Source organism: Felis catus, chromosome C1, assembly GCF_018350175.1.
Source record: "Felis catus isolate Fca126 chromosome C1, F.catus_Fca126_mat1.0, whole genome shotgun sequence".
NCBI lineage: Eukaryota > Metazoa > Chordata > Mammalia > Carnivora > Felidae > Felis > Felis catus.
This window is the reverse complement of record NC_058375.1, coordinates 3,036,309-3,057,562: the sequence shown is the minus strand read 5'-3', so window position 1 is coordinate 3,057,562 and position 21,254 is coordinate 3,036,309. Positions and strand designations below refer to the sequence as shown.

Genomic DNA, 21,254 nt, shown 5'->3' with positions numbered 1-21,254 from the left:
TGAAGTTTATTTATTTATTTTGAGAGACACAGAGACGGCATGAGGGAGAGAGAGGCAGAGAGAAAGGGAGAGACAGAGAATCCCAAGCAGGCTCTACGCTGTCAGCGCAGAGCCCGACGTGGGGCTCAATCCCACAAATGGTGAGATCATGACCTGAGCTGAAACCAAGAGCCAAATGCTTAGCCGACTGAGCCATCCAGGTGCCCCTCTTAGTAATTTTCTACCCCTTGACCCCCTCACCCTGCCTGTTGGCTATAAATGGCCTCCCCGGCTGTGAGTTGCATCCAGTCTCTGTCCCTTGTTGGCGTAGTCTTGACCCCTGTTGCAAGAGTGTTGAAAAACATCCTCCTGGCCTGTCTACCTCCATCTACTGAAAGTGTTAAAAGTCATCGACCCAGGTGCATCCATGGGGTCATGGGTTATGAGGCATGAAGGAGGCATGGGGTGGAACAGCCAGCAGGTCTTGGCCCAGGGGCACCCCCAAGTCTGCAGCAGTCAGCGGTTAGAGGATGGGGTCAGGGACCTGGCAGGGGCAGGATGTCTACAAGCACCGAGTCTCCTCACTCCCACTTCCCCCATCACCTCTCACAACACAGCACCTCTCCAGCCTCTGCCGGGATTCTAACTCCAGAAAGGTGCCACAGGGAGCGCCTCCCCAGCCTCAAAGCAGAAATCTGGATTCCAGAAGCCAGGGCCTTGCGACTGTTTCCCGCAGTGTTTTCTGGACTCGAACTATTAATGAGAAGCATTATCTGATCATTATTTTCTGATTGTATGTCTTTAAACCTGTCATCCCACAAAATAATTAGCTCTGGCAGGTTTGAGGCTTGACGACACACTGGAGGGGGAAGTGATAGGGACACGCCAGGGGAAGGAGTGGCGGCCAAGGACATGCATCCGTGAGTCGCCTCAGCGTAAAACTCCGCCCTCATTGGCACATCTTCTGGTGTCCCCAGGCCTGGGACCCGGCAACACTGGGGGGTTGCAGGTACCATTTAATCCACACTGGGATACATGTACCTGTTGTGAAGTAACCCCACGCTCTTGGGCAGGGCAGCACCAATGCTCTGAAGTCATCTTGTATTTGTTTCTCTTTCTGGATCTTTCTACCTCCTACCAGCATCTCTGCAGAGCTTTGACACCAATGCATACATATGGATCCGCAATCCAAAAGGGAAACTGGTTTAGGCATTAAGTATCTATTCAGAAAACCATAGATTTGCCTTAGCACATTGCCCAAACAAGTTTTTCCGGGCCCTTAGTTTTATATATCATTTCTCTTTACAAATACATGTTTGTATAGGAGGCAATTAAAATCCCTTCTAACTTGCTTGTGCAAGGAAAATGAATTGTAATAACCCTCAATTAGCACATTAAAATAAGTTGAAGATTTGTTTTATCATTTCATTGTAGGGGGAAAAAAGGCAGCAATGAGAACCTTATATTAGTGACAAAAACAGAACCAGTTGTTTGCCTTGAAGAACAGAAAAAATCTAATTTAAAACTCTCTGCGAATCTTTGATAATTAATTTCACACCAAACACGCCATTAGAAGGTCTATAAAACATCTGATAGTTTAAGAAAAAGCCAAACCAATGATTTTCCCTCTAAACAAGGTTGTCGACAGTAAAAATTTAATATGCATAATGAAATTAGGAGGGGAACACGGCCAAATCAAAAGTTTTGTTTAGCTTTCTTTCCTTCGAAGTTGGGGGCTAAAGGAGTGGATTGGAGCTTTATTACATGTAGGGAATAATTGGGAGCATTTAGACAATGAAACCCACCAAAAAGTAAATGAGTGATCAGAAAAATCAGGTGTGTGCGTGTGTGCAGGTGGGTGTGTGTCTGTGGTGTGGAGTTTGGAGAAAGGTGTCAGTCAGATATTGCTTTGAGTGGGGATGAGCATAACCCAGGGAGAAATCTGAAGTAGATGTCCTGTTTGTGTCTACAGTGACGGGACTGCTGATACCTGGGGGCGGTCTCTACTGCAACCACCCCCAGGGAAATCCACCTGCCGCAGAGAAACGTCACCCCGGAACGATGAGCACATACACACACGGCTTAACATTAAACTTGGTTCCTTTACCAAAACACACAAAGTGAGATGACTTCTCAGGTTTCCTAAGAACAAAAAACCTACAAAATTGCTGGATGGAACGTTCCTGTTGAGTTATAGCCAAGGGTGCAATTCCTCCGCGCCCCCCGCCCTGGCCACGTTCGCATCTGGTGGGCTGACCGGCAGGTGCACAGCCAATCCAAGACGTCTCCCCTCCCGTGGGCCCAAGTCTGAGCAAAAGTTGGAGGGATCTTGGGAGACCCCTTGTAAGTTGTCCGATGGTGTTGGCTTCTGACCATGCTGTTCTTATAAAGATCTTGCTTCCTCTTGGAGCAGCTTCTAAAGGAGGCAGCTGTGGCGTGGCAGAAAGAGGACACAATTTGAAATAAGAAGAAATTAGTGCAAAATTGTAGCTTCGCTGTCTCCTGCCCATTGGGGTTCTTTGGATGGAACCCTCAGAAGCTGACTGGCTGGCTAGAACCTGGCCCCTGCAAAGAGCTGGTTCACAAAACGACATGGAATGGTAGAATCAAGGTAAAGTCTTAGAATGGAGGAGATAGAGCAGCCCCACACTAGCAGGAGGAAGGACAAATGGAGGTTGCTTCACGGTGCGTCTAGATGGGATGAATCACGACTTCTTTGGTTTGGTTTGCGGTGTTTTAGTTGAAGAGAATGTCTATGAGAGAGGAGAAGAGGGAGGAGATGCGCTTGGGGCACCACACCTTACCTCGGCCAACGGAAACAGAGGGTCTTGACTGACTGGACAGCTCCACAGAGAGAACAGAGGTGCTGTTAATGAGAGGGGTGTGGCGGGGTTGGCACTCTCCTCCAGCTTTCCTGAGGCTCCCCCATGATGCTGACGTGATCCCATCAGCGGTCAGCCCAAAGGCTGACATTCCTTGAGCTGAGGCAGCGTTTGACCCCATAAGCCTCCCCTGCTTTCCAGAAACACACCTCCACCTGGCTCTTTCCTACCCTCCTGAGTTTCCTTCCACTCCCCGGCTGCTTCTTCCCAGTCCTAGGACCAAGGGACCATCCCTGTCCAGCCATGCCTCCCCTGACCCACTGACACTCCCTGGGAGGTCTCTTTCGCCTTGGGGGCCTTGGCCATTGGGCATGGTGCTCATGGGGTCCCTCCTGACCATCACTACTGTACTGCTCTCTGCCTTCATCACCATATCTAATGTATTTTGCTGCTCTACTCAGTTTATGTTCCCATTGCCTCTACCCCAGACCAAAGTTAACCCAGTGAGGACAGGGAGTCCTGTCCAGTTTTGGATGTTCAGTTCACTGTTTTATCCCCATTTCTGGAATAAAAGCCTGCACAGGGTCAACGCTCAGTAAACACCCCATGAATTAATGAACGTGCCTGTTGGGAGGGTGAATAACGCATCATAGATTAAATTAGCATCAGGTCAGGCATGGAGTAGGTACTCAACATATGTTGGTTTCTTCATTGGCTTATTTATTTAGTAAACTAAGGGGAGAGGTGACTGGCGATTTCCATCCACTTTATTTTACGTGAACAGTTTCTGAGAGGAAACGTCCCGTTTATTGGATTGACTAATACTAAGATCTTCACACAGCAAAATCTCACACGGGGCAAGCCCGTTCTATCAGGAGGACACGTAACAACAGAATGGAAACCCGTGTTGTGAGAAGTCACGGCTGCGTTTCGCAGGCTCTGTGTATCTCTGATGCGCCCTGAGCTCTCTGCTTTGAATGTCTCACTGAGCACTTGATAAGAATTAATTTACTTAATCCTCATAACCCCCGTTAGTTCCCTAGAGCTGACGTACACAGCAAATTACTGAAAACTTGGTGGCTTTTAAAACACATTTATGATCTCCATTCTGCACGCTGCAAGTCCACTATCAAAGTGTTCCCAGGGCTCTGGTCCTCTGGAGGCTCTGGGGGAGGGTCCTGGCCTCTTCCAGCTCTGGGGGGTGCTGGCAACACTTGGCTTGTGGTGACACCACTTCAATCTCTGCCTTTTCCTCTGTGGATCTGTCACAGGGATAGTGATTATTGGATTTGGGGCCCACTGCACTGGGACAATCCAGGATAACCTCATCTCAAGATCTTTAATTCTAGTTGTGTCTGCAAAGACTCTTTTTCCAATAGGGTAGCATTCGGGGTTTTGACATGGTATCATGGAGGGGCATGTTTAGACCTAGGACAACACCCAAGAGGGAAAGGACTGGGGCACCTGCACATTTCAGGTGGGGACTGAGTCCTACAGAAGTGAAGTAACTTACCCATGGCCACCCACCGCGAACCACAGAACGAGCGACACGACACGCATGTTCCACAGAGCCCTGCTGCTGCCCAGATTAGCACAAGCTGCATCCCGTCCTGCCTGGATCCCAATGTTCTAGTTCTTGTCCCCAGTCCACACCCTACTGCTTGAGACCCATTTTGAGTCGTACCTTCTGCACCTGCTGCCAATGGCATCTGAACAGCACCCAAGGATCCGCAGAGCCCAGAGCCGAGGAAGGATGAAGCCTGGCCGAGGAGACCAAACCCCGGTTCCTACCTAACAAGATCCCAGGTACCACGTTCTGATGTGTCCTAGACATCCTCCTTCCACCCCAGCCCCCGCGTGGAATTCAGATGCGTGGTCAGAGCGCGAGCGAGTGCCCTGGAGGCAGAGCAGTGGCGAGTGCAGACAAGGGTCTTTTTCTGTGCCGTGACAGGAAGCCACACCCGACGGGCTTGGACACACTGCTGTCCCTTGTCCAGAGGCTGGCCTTCAAGGACACTCAGAGGCGAGGCCATGCATCTCTGGCATCTGGCCAGATCTGTCAACAATACGGGGCTGTTCCACTGACGGCCACTCCAGTTCTGTCAGTGCACAGGGCTCCTGTTAAATGTCATCTTATTTTAGAGTTGAAAGGATGCGAAAGCACCACCGAGTTCAAGGCCCTCATTCAGAGGCAGGGCATTTGAGTGACCTCACCCAAGGCACAGAGTGGCTCATCCAAGTCCTAATTCAATGTGTGACCTCAATGGTGAGGGTCATCCTCCGCCCATTCCCGCAGCCTCCACGCAGATGGGGATGTTCCTTTTATTCCTCAGCACAAGACAGAGTTCCTGTGAAGTCTCACTGCTCTGCATCTAAGTCTCTGTGCAAAGCACTAGGCTCTCGTCTTAGGAGACAGGTCCGTGCTTCTCCAGGAATCCCACAGCCAACATCGTTGCCCTTGTGGGATGTCCCAGCCTGTCTTCCGCGTGCGCGGTGGCTTTGAGGACCCATCTGCAGACGCTACAGGAAACCTAACCTCCCTGCTACACTCCAGAGCAGCAGAAGTGCTGACTCCTGACGTCTCCATGTTCCTTTCTTCAATGGCAGCATGCTCAGCCTTGTGGGGGACTTTTAGTAGGAATGAGAGAATGCACTTGTTCATCCACAGCCCTAGGTCAGACACTGGCAGAGAGGACGACCCCCGTCCTCGAGGAGCCCCTAGTCTAGTTGGGGAGAAAAACAAGCAAAGAGGCTGTGTCAGTGCGGGTGCTGTGGGAGGGGTGAGGACCAGGAGGCATGGTCCCAGCAGGCTTCCTGGAGGAAGGGGAGCCTCAAGGGCCTTGTAGGCATCACTTAGACACACGAAGGTGGACAGTGTCCTACGGGTAGAAGAAAGCAACGTGTTCACAGGCAGGGGGTGTAAAGACCCGTGTGTGTGAGCTCCCGTGGCTGCCGTAAGCAACTGAGCAGCTTTAAAGAAGACACAATTATTCTCTTACATTTCCAGAGGCCAGAAGTCCAAACTCAGTTTGTCTGCAGGGCCACGTGCCCTCCGGAGGCTCTAGGAGAGAACGTGTCCTATGTCTTCTGTGTCCTGGTGGCTGCCAGCGGCCCTTACCTTATGGCTGTGTTGCTCTGCTCTCTGTGTCCGTGGTCTTAAGGCCTTGTCCTCCATGCATGTGTCAGATGCCCCTCTGCCCGCGTCCTGTAAGGGCCCATGTGGAGGCATTTGGACCCACTTAGATGACTCAGGATAACGTCTCTGTCTCAAGGTTCTTAAGTTATTTACATCAACAAAGACCATTTTCTCAAATCCAGTAACATTTCTAGATCCCAGGGATCAGGAGCTGACCTTGGGGGCCATTGTTCTGTTGTGCACTAGGACCTGCCACCTGTCTGGGCAGAATAAACGGGGCGCTGGGTGACCGTGACTATGGGAGTCCAGGCGAGGCTGGCTTACTGGGAGCCTTGTACATCCCACTAAGGAGGATGGCCTGGGCTGGATTCCTGAACATTTATTGAGCCAGCCCTACCTACCATGTTTCTGGCCCCAGCTTTGGGCCTCGCAGGGTGAAAAACAACCGATGTCCCTGAGGCTACTCAGAGAAGCTACATTTCTCTCACCACGTGTGTTTAAATCAAAACAACCCCTCCTCCCACTTCTCAGCCTAATACGGAGATCATCCAGGAGGTGAACACATCGCTTGGAACCTCAACTTCCCCCATTGCTTACTTGGAATGGCCAAATAATGTAACCTTTGGAATAACAGCAGGTGCTTTTTCCAGGCCGTGCAAGGCAAGGATGAGGTCATTCAATCCTCACAACAATCCCACGGGACAGGTGATCTTATTATCTCCATTTTACAGGGGAAGTAAAGGAAGCTCAGAAGGTCACCCACCTGCACAGCTGGGGATTGATGGAGGCCAGAAGCTAACCCAGGAGGCAGGCTGCCTCCAGCTCCTTCAAGTACCACATTCTCAAATCTGGCCACTTCCCCATCTCCCAGGAACATGGGGAGCTGACCGCATGCGCTGCCCCAGAGAGTCTGACGATGTAAGCCGGTGACCTACGTCGGGCACGTAGGGAGCCCTGCACCTGTACATGCTCAGGGAACGGTTGTTAGAACTACCCATGCATGTGGGTGCAGTTGGGAGGTTTCTGCTAACATTTGGACAGCCTCCTACCCCGGGTTTAGCTAGCTTGTGTCCAGGTGAGGAAGAGGTGGGTGCATCGGGAAGAAATGCCATGCGGCTTTCTGGCTCTCTCATGGTGTGTCCTTCCCTTCTGGATTCAAATGCAGCAGCTGGGGTGACTGGAAGGGCCCTTCCCTTGGGTTCCCGGGCTGTGTGTGCCATGGGTGCTCCCTCCTCCCAGGACAAGGGAAAGGGTCTTCAGGCTGGGAACCTGGAGTGACATGTTCTGTCTCTAATTTAATTGCATCTCTGCTGGTAATTCAGGAGCCATCACTTGCACACCCATTTCTGAAAGGCTTTTCAAAGAATTTAAACCCGCCATTTAAAATTCTCATTATGATGGGAAATGGTCCCTTTGGGGCCCAACAGTTCTTTTTCTTTCTTTCTTTCTTTCTTTTTTTTTTATCTCACTCCCTAGAGGTATGGATTTCAATTTGGAGCTTTCCACGTGGAAACTGAGAAAGCACTGAGCCTCACGTGGGCCTCTTTCCCCCAAACTGGGCAAACTCACTCATTTCCAAGTCTTATGAGCTGGAGACAACGTTCATCAAACTTCTGCAATGTAATGGTCCTTGCTTCTGGGATTGAGGGCAACAGGTAGATAGAATTACATTTAATGCATATTCATTGGCCGGTGTCTCCATTTGCTGAAAAACATTAGTACAATTGCTAACAAACTTTGTGTTGATTGACACGAGTATGTACAACACGGAGGGTCCTCACAGCTTCCCCAAACCATGATTGCACTTCTCAGGAGAATCTCACTTTCAAATGATCTTGTTAGATATTGTTAGACATTGATCCGTTTGCATACCATGAATGTTAAAACTCCAAAAATTCTCAACCGCCAATTAGCACCACGGAGTCTTTTCCTAATTAATCAGTCACGACAGAGCAGCTGCAGGTGACTTTTCTGTACCTGCACATCAGCAAAAGCCTTTGTATTTATTAATCTCGATGGCCCGCCAGTCAGCACACGCAGGCACCTGCGAGGTGATGGGAACCAAGAACGCACTGGGGACTCCGAGCTGTGTCAGGCTGTGAGTTCTTTGGACAGATGATTAAGTTATTCCCAGCTCTGTCCTTATTTCTTGACACATGAAACTTCAGAATATGCCCTGGGCCCAGAAAAATCTAGCATTCTTAAGCCTCTTGATGATGTATTGCCTGAGTAAGCCAGCGAGGTTCATTCTGCCAGTTTATTGCACGCCTGTCACATGCCCAGCCGTGCAGGCAGACACAGAGCAAAGGCCCCTCTGGAAACTGGATGGTCGCGCTCCTTTGGGCAAGAGACACGGTGGTGACCTCAGGGTCTAGAATGGGTGGGGCCAGTTTGGGGAGAGCAGTCTGAAGGAAAGAGGCAGGAAAGCAAATTGTCCTTGACCCAAATCCTCTGAGAAACGAAGCAGGCGAGAGAGAGGTCCATCCCAGGAAGGTGAAAGACCGTGTCCGTAGGCTTGAGAGCATTGGAGAATATTAAGAACACTTGCGTGTACAAGTGGGGCAGGACATCCTCAAGGGAATGAAGCATCCTTGCTCTGAGTGGAAGTCACTGAGCATAAATGAGGCAGATCCCCACCTGTACCCGCACAGGGCCCAGGACACCAGCCCCACTGGGGGTCCTCCAGAGTGTCCGCAGCTTGGCCACGGGCACGAGAAAATCTCTTTCAGCAAAAGGGAGCATTCTGGCCTTGTTCCCAGCCGACAAGCCTCGGGCCTCCCCACAACCCTTCCACGGAGATACCTCTTTCTGATTTCTTTTACATTTGGAGCCTCTCTGCGTAGGGGCAGCCTAGCTCCCAGAGGACTTGATGTTTGGGACTCTGGTCGAGGGCTTAATTTGTCTGTTTGGGGAAGAGAAATGCTGAGCAGATGGAGTAATTGGTCACTGTTTCCCAGAAACCCGGATAATGAATGGACTGTCCCCCCCAGCTAAGCACTCAGCTGCCAGGCCCAGCAACTGGTCCCCAGCTCCCACCAACGCTGCAATTAGTGATTCCAGCCCCGGAGCTCACCGGTTTGGAGAGTTTAAAGTTCATTATGAGTTTAAATAAACCCATTAATTTAGGTTTACCTTAAAGAGGTTTCTGTAATCACCTTCATTGCATCTTTAAATGGGGTTGGGGAAGATAGCAATTAGGAAAAATTGGCTTCAGCCAGGGGCATTCTGCCCTTATCACCCAGCCTCACCCTCCCCCACATCCTGGAGGTGACTCAGCCCCGAGCCTCAGCCCCAGGCGTGAATCACAACCTACAGAGATGCAGAGACACACAACCCAGAGAGAGCTCTGGAAGGAATGGCCCGGCTGGTGAGCAAGATGGCAATGTTTCCGCTTTGGCTTCTAGAGTGATGGCATTTTTTATAGAGCTTTATTTTCAACCCTGGTCCCAGGAGTTCCGATATCTTTGGCTAGCATTGCCTCTGTACCCACCGCGCCCATAAAGGCTTGAAAATTGACTTGAGATTTTCTATTAGGGTTTCCGATGACCGATGAAGGCATTGGGCAATTGCTCTGTACTTGGTCTGTCGGTAGGAAGTCATAGTCAATCATATTGCCATGTGGTTTGTTTAGACATTTCTTTAAGTAGAATATTGTCAGTGGAATTAGGAGTAAAGCATGATTCTGTAAGACCGAAACAGATAAGGCTTTGCGTAGACGGCCATGAAGACCCACATATCATGGATTTCAGCGTTGAAGCAGGTCGATCCTTGTTCCTCTACACTGTTCCTTCCTAGGCACCACATAATTTGCGTCACAAACTAGTTTCTAATTAAATCTGCAAATAGAAATTCTAACGTGGTGCACCTGTCATTCACGGTGGGAATTTCCTGAGCTTCTGGCTTCAGGAGCTGGCTTTTCCCAGTGGGTTGACTGGAGATACTCTGGTCTCCTTCCCAATCAGAAAGGACAGTGCCCCGAAGCAACCATGAGAAACTGCCGGGGGCGGGGGGCTTGGGTGCAGGCCCACGTCAGTGATGGGGTCACCATCTGTAGGCAGAGGTCCTCCAGGTGAGCCCTGTCTGTTGATGACCTCTCACACCTGCCCCTCACATCCATCACCTGCCCAGGGTCAAGTCAGCATGCTCTGTGTCCCTTAGCACTCAGTTTCAGCATGGGAGCCTCATATTTTAGGACAAATGGGTCTGGTTTTGTGTTCCCTTAGGAGAACCCAACACAGACTCACAGATCCTTGGGGAGCACCACTCTGTGTTGGCATCCTGAGGCACCTGGTGCTCCTCTGGGCCCACCTCCAGGAAAGGCCACACCTGACATGCCCTGGGATCTCTTCAAAACACCTCCACTCATAAAGGACGTGTTTAGCTTTAATGTTTGTGGGCCCTGCTCCTGGGCTCCCAGGGAAGCTACGGTTCAACATCTACCAAGCTCAAAATGACTCGGCAAAACTTCAAAACTTGTGCTCTATTCCTGCCCCAAGCACACATTGTACATCTGCATCATTAAAGAAAATAACCAAAAAGGAGCATTCTGAACACAAAGATAAGAAAAAGTAAGAAATTTCCCTGGTTCCCATAAGATTAAAGTCACACATCCCTGCCTATACTAGAAACTTAAGATAAGGTCTGCAACTCTTAGAAATGTTCTTTGTCTAATGAGTTTTATATAAAAAATGTATATAGCCCTGCACTAAATGTTCCTTTGCTAGAGGGAAGCACTTTCTTCTTTGTGAAGATTGTGTATCCTGGGCAACTGTCCTCACTTGGACTCCAACAAAACTCTTCTTTTTGCTTAGAAAGTCTGAAAGTCTTGTTTATTCTCTGTGGACACCACCCATCGCTCATCTGTATCCAGAGTGTCTCCTGTTGGAGAGCCACTGCATGGTGGGTCCATCTGGGCTGCTGACAGGGCTGTTCTGGAGTCTGACAGGGCTGCTGACAGTCTGGAGGCCAGAAGTCCATGAATGAGGCTCAGGCCGATTCGGTGTCTGGAGAGACCCCACTTTCTGGTTCATTAAATGGCATCTTTGCTCTGTGCCCTCACATGGCAGAAGGGTGAGGGAGCTCTGTGGGGTTTTTTGTGGGGGCACTAATTCCCTTCGTGAGGGACCCACCCTCAGGACCTAATCATCTCCCAAAGGCCCCCCTCCTCACACCATCACCTTGGGGGTTAGGACTTCACCATTTGAATTTGAGAGGGACACAAACATTCAGCCCATTGCAGAGACTGGTGGGATAAGCGACCAGGAAGTGTCCCATATGTGCACATTGGCACGCACATCCCATTTCTGTCTGCGAAGGCGCTGGGTGGGGAACAAGACCCCACACTTCACCAGGGCGAGGTGTGATGAGAGAGGGACCACGGGTCTGGAAACTCTTTTGAGCACCACACCATCCAGTGGGGAACAGAGCTCTGGGGTGGACGTGGCTGTACCGACAGTGGGGACCCCGTGGACAGGTCAGAGGACAAGACTCTTCGAGAGAAGTCAAAATGGGAACAGCAACAAAGCATGAGAGAGAGTCTGGGTCATGCGTGTCGTGGGTGGGGGGGCGGGGATGATGCCCTGAGCATCACGTCTGAGAACCTGGGCCAGGTCTGTCCTGGGGGCCTGAGGCCCTAGGTGGGGGTGAGACCCTGAGCAGCAAGACCATGAAGTCATCCTCACTCACCTTTACTTGTACACGCTCTCTGTGACATCAGACAGATGGTGATCCCCAGGGAGCCTGGGAGTGAGGGAGGAGGCCTGGGTTGGGTGCTCTTCGAAGGTCATGCAGAGGACAAGACGTACAATCTTGGCTCCGGTTTGAGACTGTTCTACAGATTTTACACATCAATAGCCCGCCTTCTGCACGCCCCTTCCATGAATTTTGGGTACACTTCGTGCCTCGGCAGCACTGCCCTGGTCAGGTGGAAGACGGAATACCGTGCCAAGGAGACCAGGAGACTGGCTGGGACCCGCAGTCCTCGTGATTTACAGTGATCATGTCAGGCTGTAATGAATGCGTATTAGCCTTTCCTTCAGAGCCCACAGAACATTTGAGTCATAAACAAATTACTCGGAGCCTGTAATGCAGGGGAGAGAAATAGCAGCTAATTTAACCAGTGAATCAATGGCAAGACAGCACGACATAGATCATGTAATTTGAAGCATAATGGAGAAAATGGAGGCAGTAACAGGAAACCCACACGCTGCATGTGCGTAAGGACAACCCAGTTCTGCAGACTCGCAGCCCTGCTGCGATCCGGAAGATGGTAGGGAGACAGCTGTGGTGAAGGTGGCCTCCACTCCAATAGGTGCCTTGCCTTTGAGCAGGAGACCCAGCCGTCCCTCACCGGAGAACAGCAGGCAGGGCATGCCAGCTGCCCCAGGGAGGCACAGGTGTCCCAGAAAGAGCATGAACGACAGAGTCAGCCAGTCAGCATGTGAATCTGAGCCCCCTCGCTGTCCTTGTGGGACCTCGGACAAACTCCCGGACCCTTCTCGGTTTGCATTCCTGGAGAATGGAGACAGTACCTCCCAAGGAGAGCAGTTGTTTGTAAATATGAAGCATCCAGCCCAGTGTGGGAAGCAGAGGCTCTGGGTCTGAATGCTGGTCCTACCTCCTTAGGCAAGCACCAAGACTTGGCTTCACCCCATCTGCAAAATGGGTTGATGCAGGATTAAACGCCAGTCAATGGCTAAGCCTGGTGCATAGCGAGCCCACCATAGACTAGTGTTCATATTTCCTCACAGACGTGACCCTGCACATGTCTGGCCCTGTTCCTGGCTTGTCCCCCATGGAACCCACAATAAGTGTCATTTTCTTCTTTCCCCCAAATCCTGGCTCTCATCTCTGGGTGGGGGAGGGTCAGCTACACTTTCTTGAGACAATTCTCATTCCTCCTTTTGGATGCTCTGGGGCTTGTTTTACGCCAACTGTTTGAACCACCATGTCTGTGCGTACGTGACACCATTCGGGAAGAAATTTCTCGGTAGCTGTTCCCCGATTGCATCATGCAGGGCACAAAATCCTGCAGGTGATGTGGGGAATAAAAAGAACCCCGTTCCCATAGCCCCACCCAGCGCCCGTGTATGGTCACATGACTCCCCTGGGACCATGGTACTTGACCTCAGGTGTTTCCTCTACTGAAATGATGACCAAAGTATACTACAGGCAGGGTTCCTGTCCGCCCTTTCACCTCCTCAGAGTAGAAGCAACTACCATGTGACTGACAACCCACATTCCTTTTCTGGGTGTCCATACTCCCCCTGGCCCTTGTTGTCTCTGTTCCAATACTTTGTGCCTGAACATTATCTTGAATTACTTCACTTGGTGAACCCATGACTTCTGACTCAGAACCTGTTTCATCGTGGCCTGACTCATCACTTCTTCCCCTTTCAAAGGAGTGTGTGGGGGGAGCTCATTTCTGGCAATATTCTGTAAATGTCCACACACCAAAAATAGTTTGCACACTTTGGAAGGGCACGCAAAAACGTCCTGTCACGTTTGCTAAACCTCTACATCAAAATTTTATGACACCAAAGAGTTTGCTCAGACACCAGTCTAGTGATTTTTATGGGATTCATTTTTCTGAAAGGAAAGCAGGAGGTTAAATAGGAGTCGTTAGCCAGGCCATTTCGAAGGATAAACAGAGACCCCAAATAGGAAAGAGGATAGTTTAAAGGCATCCACACCCATAGAAGCAATCAGAGAATAACAAAGCTCAGCCACTCTTGGTCAATGTCCACCACATCAAGAGGCGGACTTCAGGGGATCGGGCCCCCTATCAGAACCCCGGGTTTTACTGGGGTTTATGATTATAGTTCCAGGAGGTGGTGCCCATAGGAGCCTGGATGACCACCTTGCTTGTGATGCAGAATGAAGCTTTGGGCGTATTCTTGCTACCCAGAGGAAATGAAGGCTACTCATGGAAGTTTCTGTGATGTCATCTGTGGCAAGGCCACATTGTCAAACATTTCATTTTGTGTTGATTCTGAGTGTTTGACACACTTCACCATGCAGGGTGTTTGAATTAAGAAGGATGGGTGTGTGTAGCCCAGGCCATTGGAACTGAATGTTCAGCCCTCCAGGGAAGGGTATCCCTGGTACTCTCTCACCTAGACACCATTCCAGTGGGCACATAAGATGGGAATGTTGAGGTACCCCGGCCCCAACCACAAATCTGACCAGAAACTTGAGAGGGCAAGCAGATAGCTAAAGGGTAAGTGTGGCACCAAGTTTCTGAATCAGAGTCTGGATATTGTGGCTTTCTCATCTACAGAATTGAGTGAGGGTATTGGAAAATCTCCTGAGCCTCATAATTCAGCACCAGGAAATGAGTCAGTGGGTGACAACTGGTGTGATGTGATGATGGTGAACTCTGGGCTCATGCTGGCTGGTCTGCTGGGAACAGCGGTTCTGAACCAGGTCCCTCCTCTTGCCCCCAGGCTCTTCCAGAGCACTGGTATCATCTTGCTCCTTTGTTGTTCTGCCCCTTGCCACCTCCCCAAAAATGTGAGGTACCGTGGTTCATACCCAGGGCAGATTTCTCCACAGCCCTGAGCCAGGCTGATGCCACAGTAGGCACTTGGTTCAATGAATCAATGAGTGATCAAACATGGAGCCTTAAATGGAAGGCTCTGTGAAGGGCTGGTGCACAAGGACTAGAGAGGTCGCTTGCACATTCAACATATTCCATTTTGTTAACAACATCGCTATAGACTAAACATTTGTGTCCCCCCCCTCAATTTTACATGTTGAAATCTTAACCCCGAAGGTGGTAGTATTGGGAGGAGGGGTGTTTGGGAGGTCATTAGGGATGAGTGCCCTTACATGAAGCCCCAGAGAGCTCCCTCCCCCCTCCCCCCAGGGGAGGAACTCCCCTCCCCCCAGGGGAGCCAGAAGACAGCCTGGCTGTTGATGAACCAGGAAACATGTCCTCAGCAGATACTGAATCTGTTCCCCCAGAACTGTGGGAAATAAATGTCTGTTGTCTGTAAGTCACCTGGTCTCTGGTAATTTTGTTGTAACAACCTGAGTAGATGAAGGCATGCATCCAGCACCACCGAGCCTGTTGTAACAGGTACTCTGGAAAGCCTTTACCCGAATCACCTGTGTTCATTACTCATGACAACCCGCAGGTAGGAGTTACTCTTCTCCCCACTGTGGACTCGAGACAACAAAGGCTCTGGAGGCTGCGTCTCTGGCCACAGATGGTAATTGGGTCCTCTGATTCTGAGCACTGGATGATCCTTTCCTCACCATCGAAGGAGGAGAATCTGCTCACACCACACCTGACATCCTGAGGCTTAAATGCTTCCCACAACAAAGAGGCAGCATGGCTTCTCCAGGTGGTGAGCCTCCAGGTGGGGGCTCAGTGGTTGAACGAGACCTCACATGGTAAAGAGAGAGCACCAAGAAGCCCACGAGGATGCTGGCTCTCTCCCGGCCCCAGAATGGCTTCCCATGAATCCCTGTTTCCTTCTCAAAGCCATTTATTCCTTCCTTCACTCATTCATTCCTTCACTCAACAGTTATGAGCTCTCTGTGTTAGTCAGGATTCTCCAGAGAGAAAAGAACCAACAGAAAATTTATACATATAGAGAGATCTATTGTAAGAAATTGACTCACGTGATTATGGATACTGGCAGGTCCAAAATCTTCAGGCTGCAGACCCAGAGAAAACCTGAAGGTTGTCTGCCACAGAATTCACTCTTGCTCAGGAGAGGCCAGTCTTTTTTCCTATGAAGATCTTCAACTGATTGGATGAAGCCCACCCATGTCAGGGAGAGCAATCTTTATTCAGAGTCCACTAACTAAAATATCAATCTCGGGGCGCCTGGGTGGCACAATCAGTTAAGCATCCGACTTCAGCTCAGGTCACGATCTCGCAGTCCGTGAGTTCGAGCCCTGCGTCAGGCTCTGGGCTGATGGCTCAGAGCCTGGAGCCTGTTTCCGATTCTGTGTCTCCCCCTCTCTCTGCCCCTCCCTCATTCATGCTCTGTCTCTCTCTGTCCCAAAAATAAATAAACGTTAAAAAAAATTTAAAAAAAATATCAATCTCGTTCAAACACACCCTCACAAATCCATCCAGAATAATGTATGACCACATCCCTAAGCCCCATGACCCAGCCACGCTGACCTACTAAATGATCCATCACAGGTTCCTATTCTAGGTCACAAACAACGTATTCCACTGTGACAGCAACAGATGATTAACAGTAAATAGAATAAAGAAGTACATAGAATGCAATGCACCAGGCAGGGAGAGAGGCTGAACAGGACAGAACCGGCGAGGTTGGGGGGCAGTAGTGTGTGAGTGGGAAGGAGTAATTTTCAGATCAGCCTCCTTTAAAGGGCACATGAGCCCAGACTGGAGAGGCCAACTGTGTGAACACTTGGCAGAAAGGAATTTTGGGCAAAGGGAGGCCACAAGAGTGCCCAGAGGAGCAGCAGCTGGGCCCTGAGTTCCAAGCAGAGGAGTGAGGGGCCACAGGTGAGACTGGAGGTGGAGAAGCCATCAGGGTTGACTGAAGAGCCCCTGCCTTCTTAGTCCCCAGTGGTAGAACTTCAGACCATGGGCATCTTTTCCTACATGTTATATCTTTGACACCCTGGAAACCACTGATTTCGGATGAATAAAGATGTCTGCAGAATTTGGGATGAACTTCCTTCTCTTGGTGCCTGTGTTTCAATGGTCTATCCAGTGTCACTGATCAGGAAAGTTGCAGCTCTCAAGATGGTGCACACTTGGTACCAGCAAAGGACAGTTCTCCTCCACCGGACATGCTGCCCGCAGCCTGCTGGGGCACCGAGGGTGTGAGGCACGGGGCATGTGACTCCCGGGGTGATGACGGTGACCACTGTATTGTCTCAGAGCTGTTGTGAATTTCAGTGCCTCTCATCCAATTTTTGGGGGATGTATGATGAGGCCTGTGTCTGTCCTTTTTAGTGTTTCTACTTTAAACACATGTTCCCTGTCCCTCCTCTTTGAAGCTTCTGGATCAGCCTGAATGAAGGGCATCTCGAGGACAGGAAGCTGGAGAGTGCTACCATTTGCACCAAAGTTCCCATGTTTCCCCCACGATATGGGAAATCAAGATTCCTATCAGAGTGGTTTTCTTTTTTTCTCATCTACAAGTCTCTGCCTTTTGCTTTTGGTGTTTTTCATTCTTGTTTCTTATTGATTTTGCTTTAAGATGATGAAGTAGAATCACTTTGGACTTGTAAAATAGACTTACACTAATACAACACTGGCTTTATCTGCTGTCTCCACAGAGGTTTCCTTGAGGAAAGGGCTGTGCCGGCTTAGGGCGGTTGGACGACGGCTGCTTCGCCTCCAGCCAGCTCTTGATTTCCCCCAGCTGTCGACCACCATGTTCTCACAGATGTATGTTCTTTGTTTGTTTTCCATCGACTTGGAGGAGGCGGAATTCCAGGGTCCAAAACACAGGTGGGAAAGAAGCCCCAGGCAAACACTGTGTCTTCAGTGGTTGTGGGGCCGTTTCAATGTCTCCCTTGTCTGGTCTCTTCTTCTGACAGGAGTCTGCAAGGGTCACAGAAATCTGGACGTGCATGTGGAAGGCTTCTCCCGTCCTTGAGGATTAGACAACAGAGGTCCAGCAAGGCTGGAACTCATCTGAGACCCCATTGATGAGTATCAGCAGGGCTGGGCCCCTCACTGATAGGGGGTCGGCCCAGGCTGATAGGCGGGCCCTTTGGGGCACAGTGAAGGTAGTAATCAGGGGACAAAACACAAAGGGCAGGTGGCCTTCATGGTGATCCATTCAATCCAAGGTATGTGGGTGGCAATAAAAAGAAGAAAAGAATCACTAATAATAAATGGTAGTAATTAATATTTTTAGTACTCTTGACAACCACAATGGCCCCTGTCATATTCCAAGCATTATATCAGGCAGATCGTATGAGCCGTCCTGAACCCACATGGCCACCCAGAGATGACTTTGCTCCCTGCTGCTTCTCAGACGAGGGAGTTGTGGCTCCGAGAAGACAGGCTGGTACACGTAGCCCCATTGGGGGGTGAGGAGGTTGCCTGTAGAGGACTCCCTGTCCTGGACAAGGAAGCTATGGGAACCATGCACACTTCAAGCAAAGGTTTCTCTTTGTGGCTCCCCAAAGGGCTTGGTGTTTGGTGAAGGATTCCGGGGCCAAGGAAGTAAAAGGACACCAAGCAGCCCTCCTGGGGCAGTGACTGAGGACATTCAAGAGAGAAACAGGTTGCTCATAGGACACTTGCTTCCAGAAGGGATCAGCTCTAGAGCCACCAAGCTCCCACTTGGCCCCTTTGCTTCTTAATTCCAGAACAACCTTCTGTGGGTGGCCCCTGAGCACAGCTCTCAAATCACTTAGAAATACAGGCAGGACCCCTGGATGCCTTCTGTTTACATCTGAGCTTCTGATCAATTAGTAACAAAATTGTAGTATGGTATTGGAGAATGCTCCTTAAAAGGCATTCACATGTGTGCAGGTTGGCTCAGGGATCCATCTAACATCATGGAGAAGGGTGGAGGGCCTGGCCCCTCTCCAGTTGTCAACTGGCTGCCACCCTCCAGTCTCGGAACAAAGGGGCTCACACTTTGATCTTTCCACATGAAAAAGACCAAAACTCTACTCTCAAAGCTCAGAGTTCCACATGGACCATTGGTGTCCATTCAGGTGCTATGGGTCACCTTCAGAAGCATGAGTGTGGGGATGAAATTGTGTGTGTGTGTGCGTGTGTGTGTGTGTGTGTGTGTGTGAAAGAGAGAGAGAGAGAGAGAGAGAGAGAGAGAGAGAGAGAGAGAGAGAGATTGAGTTTCACTCCCATTACTGGCAAATGTCTAGAATAGAATTTCTCGATGCCTTATTTTTTTCTGACATTTCAAAAAGATTAGTGTGTAGGTGTCCAGATATTAATATTGATCTCTGTTCATTCCTTTGGGTAAACAGCTGCTCGAACACAACACCACTTGATTACTTTAATACAGAAATAGAAAGAGAAGAAAATCGCCTGTTTTTGTCTCTATTTGATAACTGAGGAGGGTTCTGGACCAAGCAGGCATGGTCAGCGATAAAATGGGCACAGGCCATTTTAGTTGTAATAAAAACATGTTCATGAGCCTCATTCCTTGCAAAGGCTGTGGGGAACTTCAGTTTCCCCAGAGGTAGAACAAGCAGGCTGGGACATGGCTGGCGTCCATGACTCCAGCCTCTGGCTTCTTTTCCTTACGAGCTTCATGCACTCTAGACAAGAGAGAAGGATGCTGCTGCTGTGGTCCATTTTCCCATGTGTTCCTGACCACATTAGGGGATAAATGATCTCTCTAGCTGCCCTCTGGGTCCTCTCAGGAGGGACATGGCTTTTTCTAGTCTCCAGTGAGGACTTGCAGAGTGGCTTGGACACTCTATCAGAGGTGCAGCTGAGGAGCATGGGGCACAGGCCTGATGTGCAAGTCTTTGTCCCTCCCAGTGGCCCTGCCAGCCTGAGTTTGACAGCCCCAGGGACTCTGCATTCAGACTGGGGAGCAAAGAGAGTCTATCCCATGCCTAATGCGCTAGCAATAACTGCCGAGTTTATTCCTGTAATTATTCATTTATTTAGCCTGTGTGATTGAGAATTATGTGCTTTGGCAGGGTCTGTCCTGCTGATGGGTGGTGATTAGTGTTAGGGGGACAGGTGATTAAAACTCATTTTCACTCTGGGGTTTCTGGGAAGGACAGCACATCATTTGTGCTCCATGACAGGCAGTTTCTGGGGGCACAAGCTTTGAGCTAACCCATGGCTCCCCCTTGCAATTGCTTTCTGGAGTATTTTTGGTTTAATTGGCTGCTTCTGATGGTCTTGGAGACCAGAGGCTACATCATATCAGTAGCTGAGGATCTTGGTTTCCAACAAGGCTAAGTGCAGAGACATCCTCTGCAACTCACTTCTTCCAACCAAGCAGCAACTAAATGATCTCAGCAGTGCCCTCTTAGCCCCTCTCTGAGGGCAGTTTGCATTTCTGCAGCACTGGGGTGGTTTGTTTATTCGCTGAGGTTAACCAGTGCCCCTTCTGGGAAGACCCACTGGGCTGGAATGAGCACCAGGGTCCCCCATATCCATCTGGCAGCCGGGATTCCTATACAACACCCAGAAACTTTTTCTGCCAATAAGTTTTCTCGGGCAGATGGACGGATGGACAAACAGATCTCAAAGGGGAATACTCTCATGTATGAAAAGCCTACATTCTTTCTTTCTGCTTTGTTGGGTCCCAGGTATGTCTAGTTGGAATTCAATAGCCCAGGAGATCTACAGAATATTTGTTGGGCTTCAAGGGTTCAAGATTTTCTCTTGCCCTTGAGTCAGAGAGGTAGTAGAATGGTGACCCCTCAAATAGCCCCAAATAGCCTGGAAACTGCTTGCCCCTCAGAGTCAGCAGGTAGCCTCTAGAAGGATTAAATTAACATGCATCATGGCCTCATCCTGGTTCTAACTGCTACACATTCTTTCCCATGTAGTCAGCGGAATAGCAGCCCTAAACATGACTACACTCTAATCCCTGAGCCTGTGAATACCCCACGTTATGTGACAAAAGGGCCTTTGGAGGTAGAATTGAGGCTGTGGACCTTAAGACATAGACATCTTCCTGGTTTATTCAAATGGGTTCAGTGCAATACCACAGGCCCTTAAAGAAAGATGGGGAAAGGGGAGGGTCATCAGGAGAGAATCAAACCACAAGAACAACTTCACCCCCTCGTGCTGGCTTTGAAGGTGGAGTTGGGGGCATCTCAGCCTGCAAGGTCCAGGCTACTGGTGTCAATGGACATTTACTCTCACTGTTCTGGAGGCTTGGAGTCCCAGGTCAACGTACTGGCAGAGACGGTTCCCAGTGAGAGCCTGTTCCTGGTTTGCACATGGCTACCTTCTCACCGTGTCCCCACAAGGCAGAGAGACAGAGCTCTCTGGTGTCTCTTCTTTAAATGACACTAGTCCCATCATATTGGGCCCCCTCCTTATGATCTCATCTAACCTTGATTACTTCCTCAGAGGCACGAACTCTAAAAACAGCCACACTGGAATTTAGGGCTTCAATATATGAATTTGGGAAGGACATAATTCAGTCCACAGAAGAGGCCAAGAGTCAAGGACTTCCAGAATCTGATAACCACCAGGGAAACAGACCTCAGTCCTAGGACACAAGGGACTAGATTCCCCCGCAGAGTCTCCAGAAAGGAAGCTGGTCCTGGTGCCTCCTTGGTTTTAGCCCAGTGAGACCCATGTCAGACTTGTGGCCCACAGGACTGTGATACAGTAAATTCTTATTGTTTAAGCCTCTGAGTGT

General features: G+C 49.8%; 2 long non-coding RNA genes across 3 annotated transcripts; one reads left to right on the top strand and one right to left on the bottom strand.

Annotated features, from left to right (window-relative positions):
- Window positions 1-1,617: 1,617 nt before the first annotated feature.
- LOC109502044 lies at window positions 1,618-14,813 on the bottom strand. 2 transcript variants are annotated; one of them, XR_006583848.1, is made up of 3 exons: window positions 4,486-14,813; window positions 2,784-2,845; window positions 1,618-2,408 (listed from the first exon to the last, which is right to left on the bottom strand). It is a non-coding gene; the product is annotated as an uncharacterized LOC109502044 (long non-coding RNA). The 2 variants fall into 2 exon arrangements; XR_006583847.1 differs by having other exon boundaries at window positions 1,618-2,845.
- A 1,381-nt stretch (window positions 14,814-16,194) lies between these two features.
- On the top strand, window positions 16,195-17,790 carry LOC109503069. Its single transcript, XR_002161952.3, has 3 exons — window positions 16,195-16,429; window positions 17,212-17,386; window positions 17,476-17,790. It is a non-coding gene; the product is annotated as an uncharacterized LOC109503069 (long non-coding RNA).
- The last annotated feature ends 3,464 nt before the right edge of the window (window positions 17,791-21,254 follow it).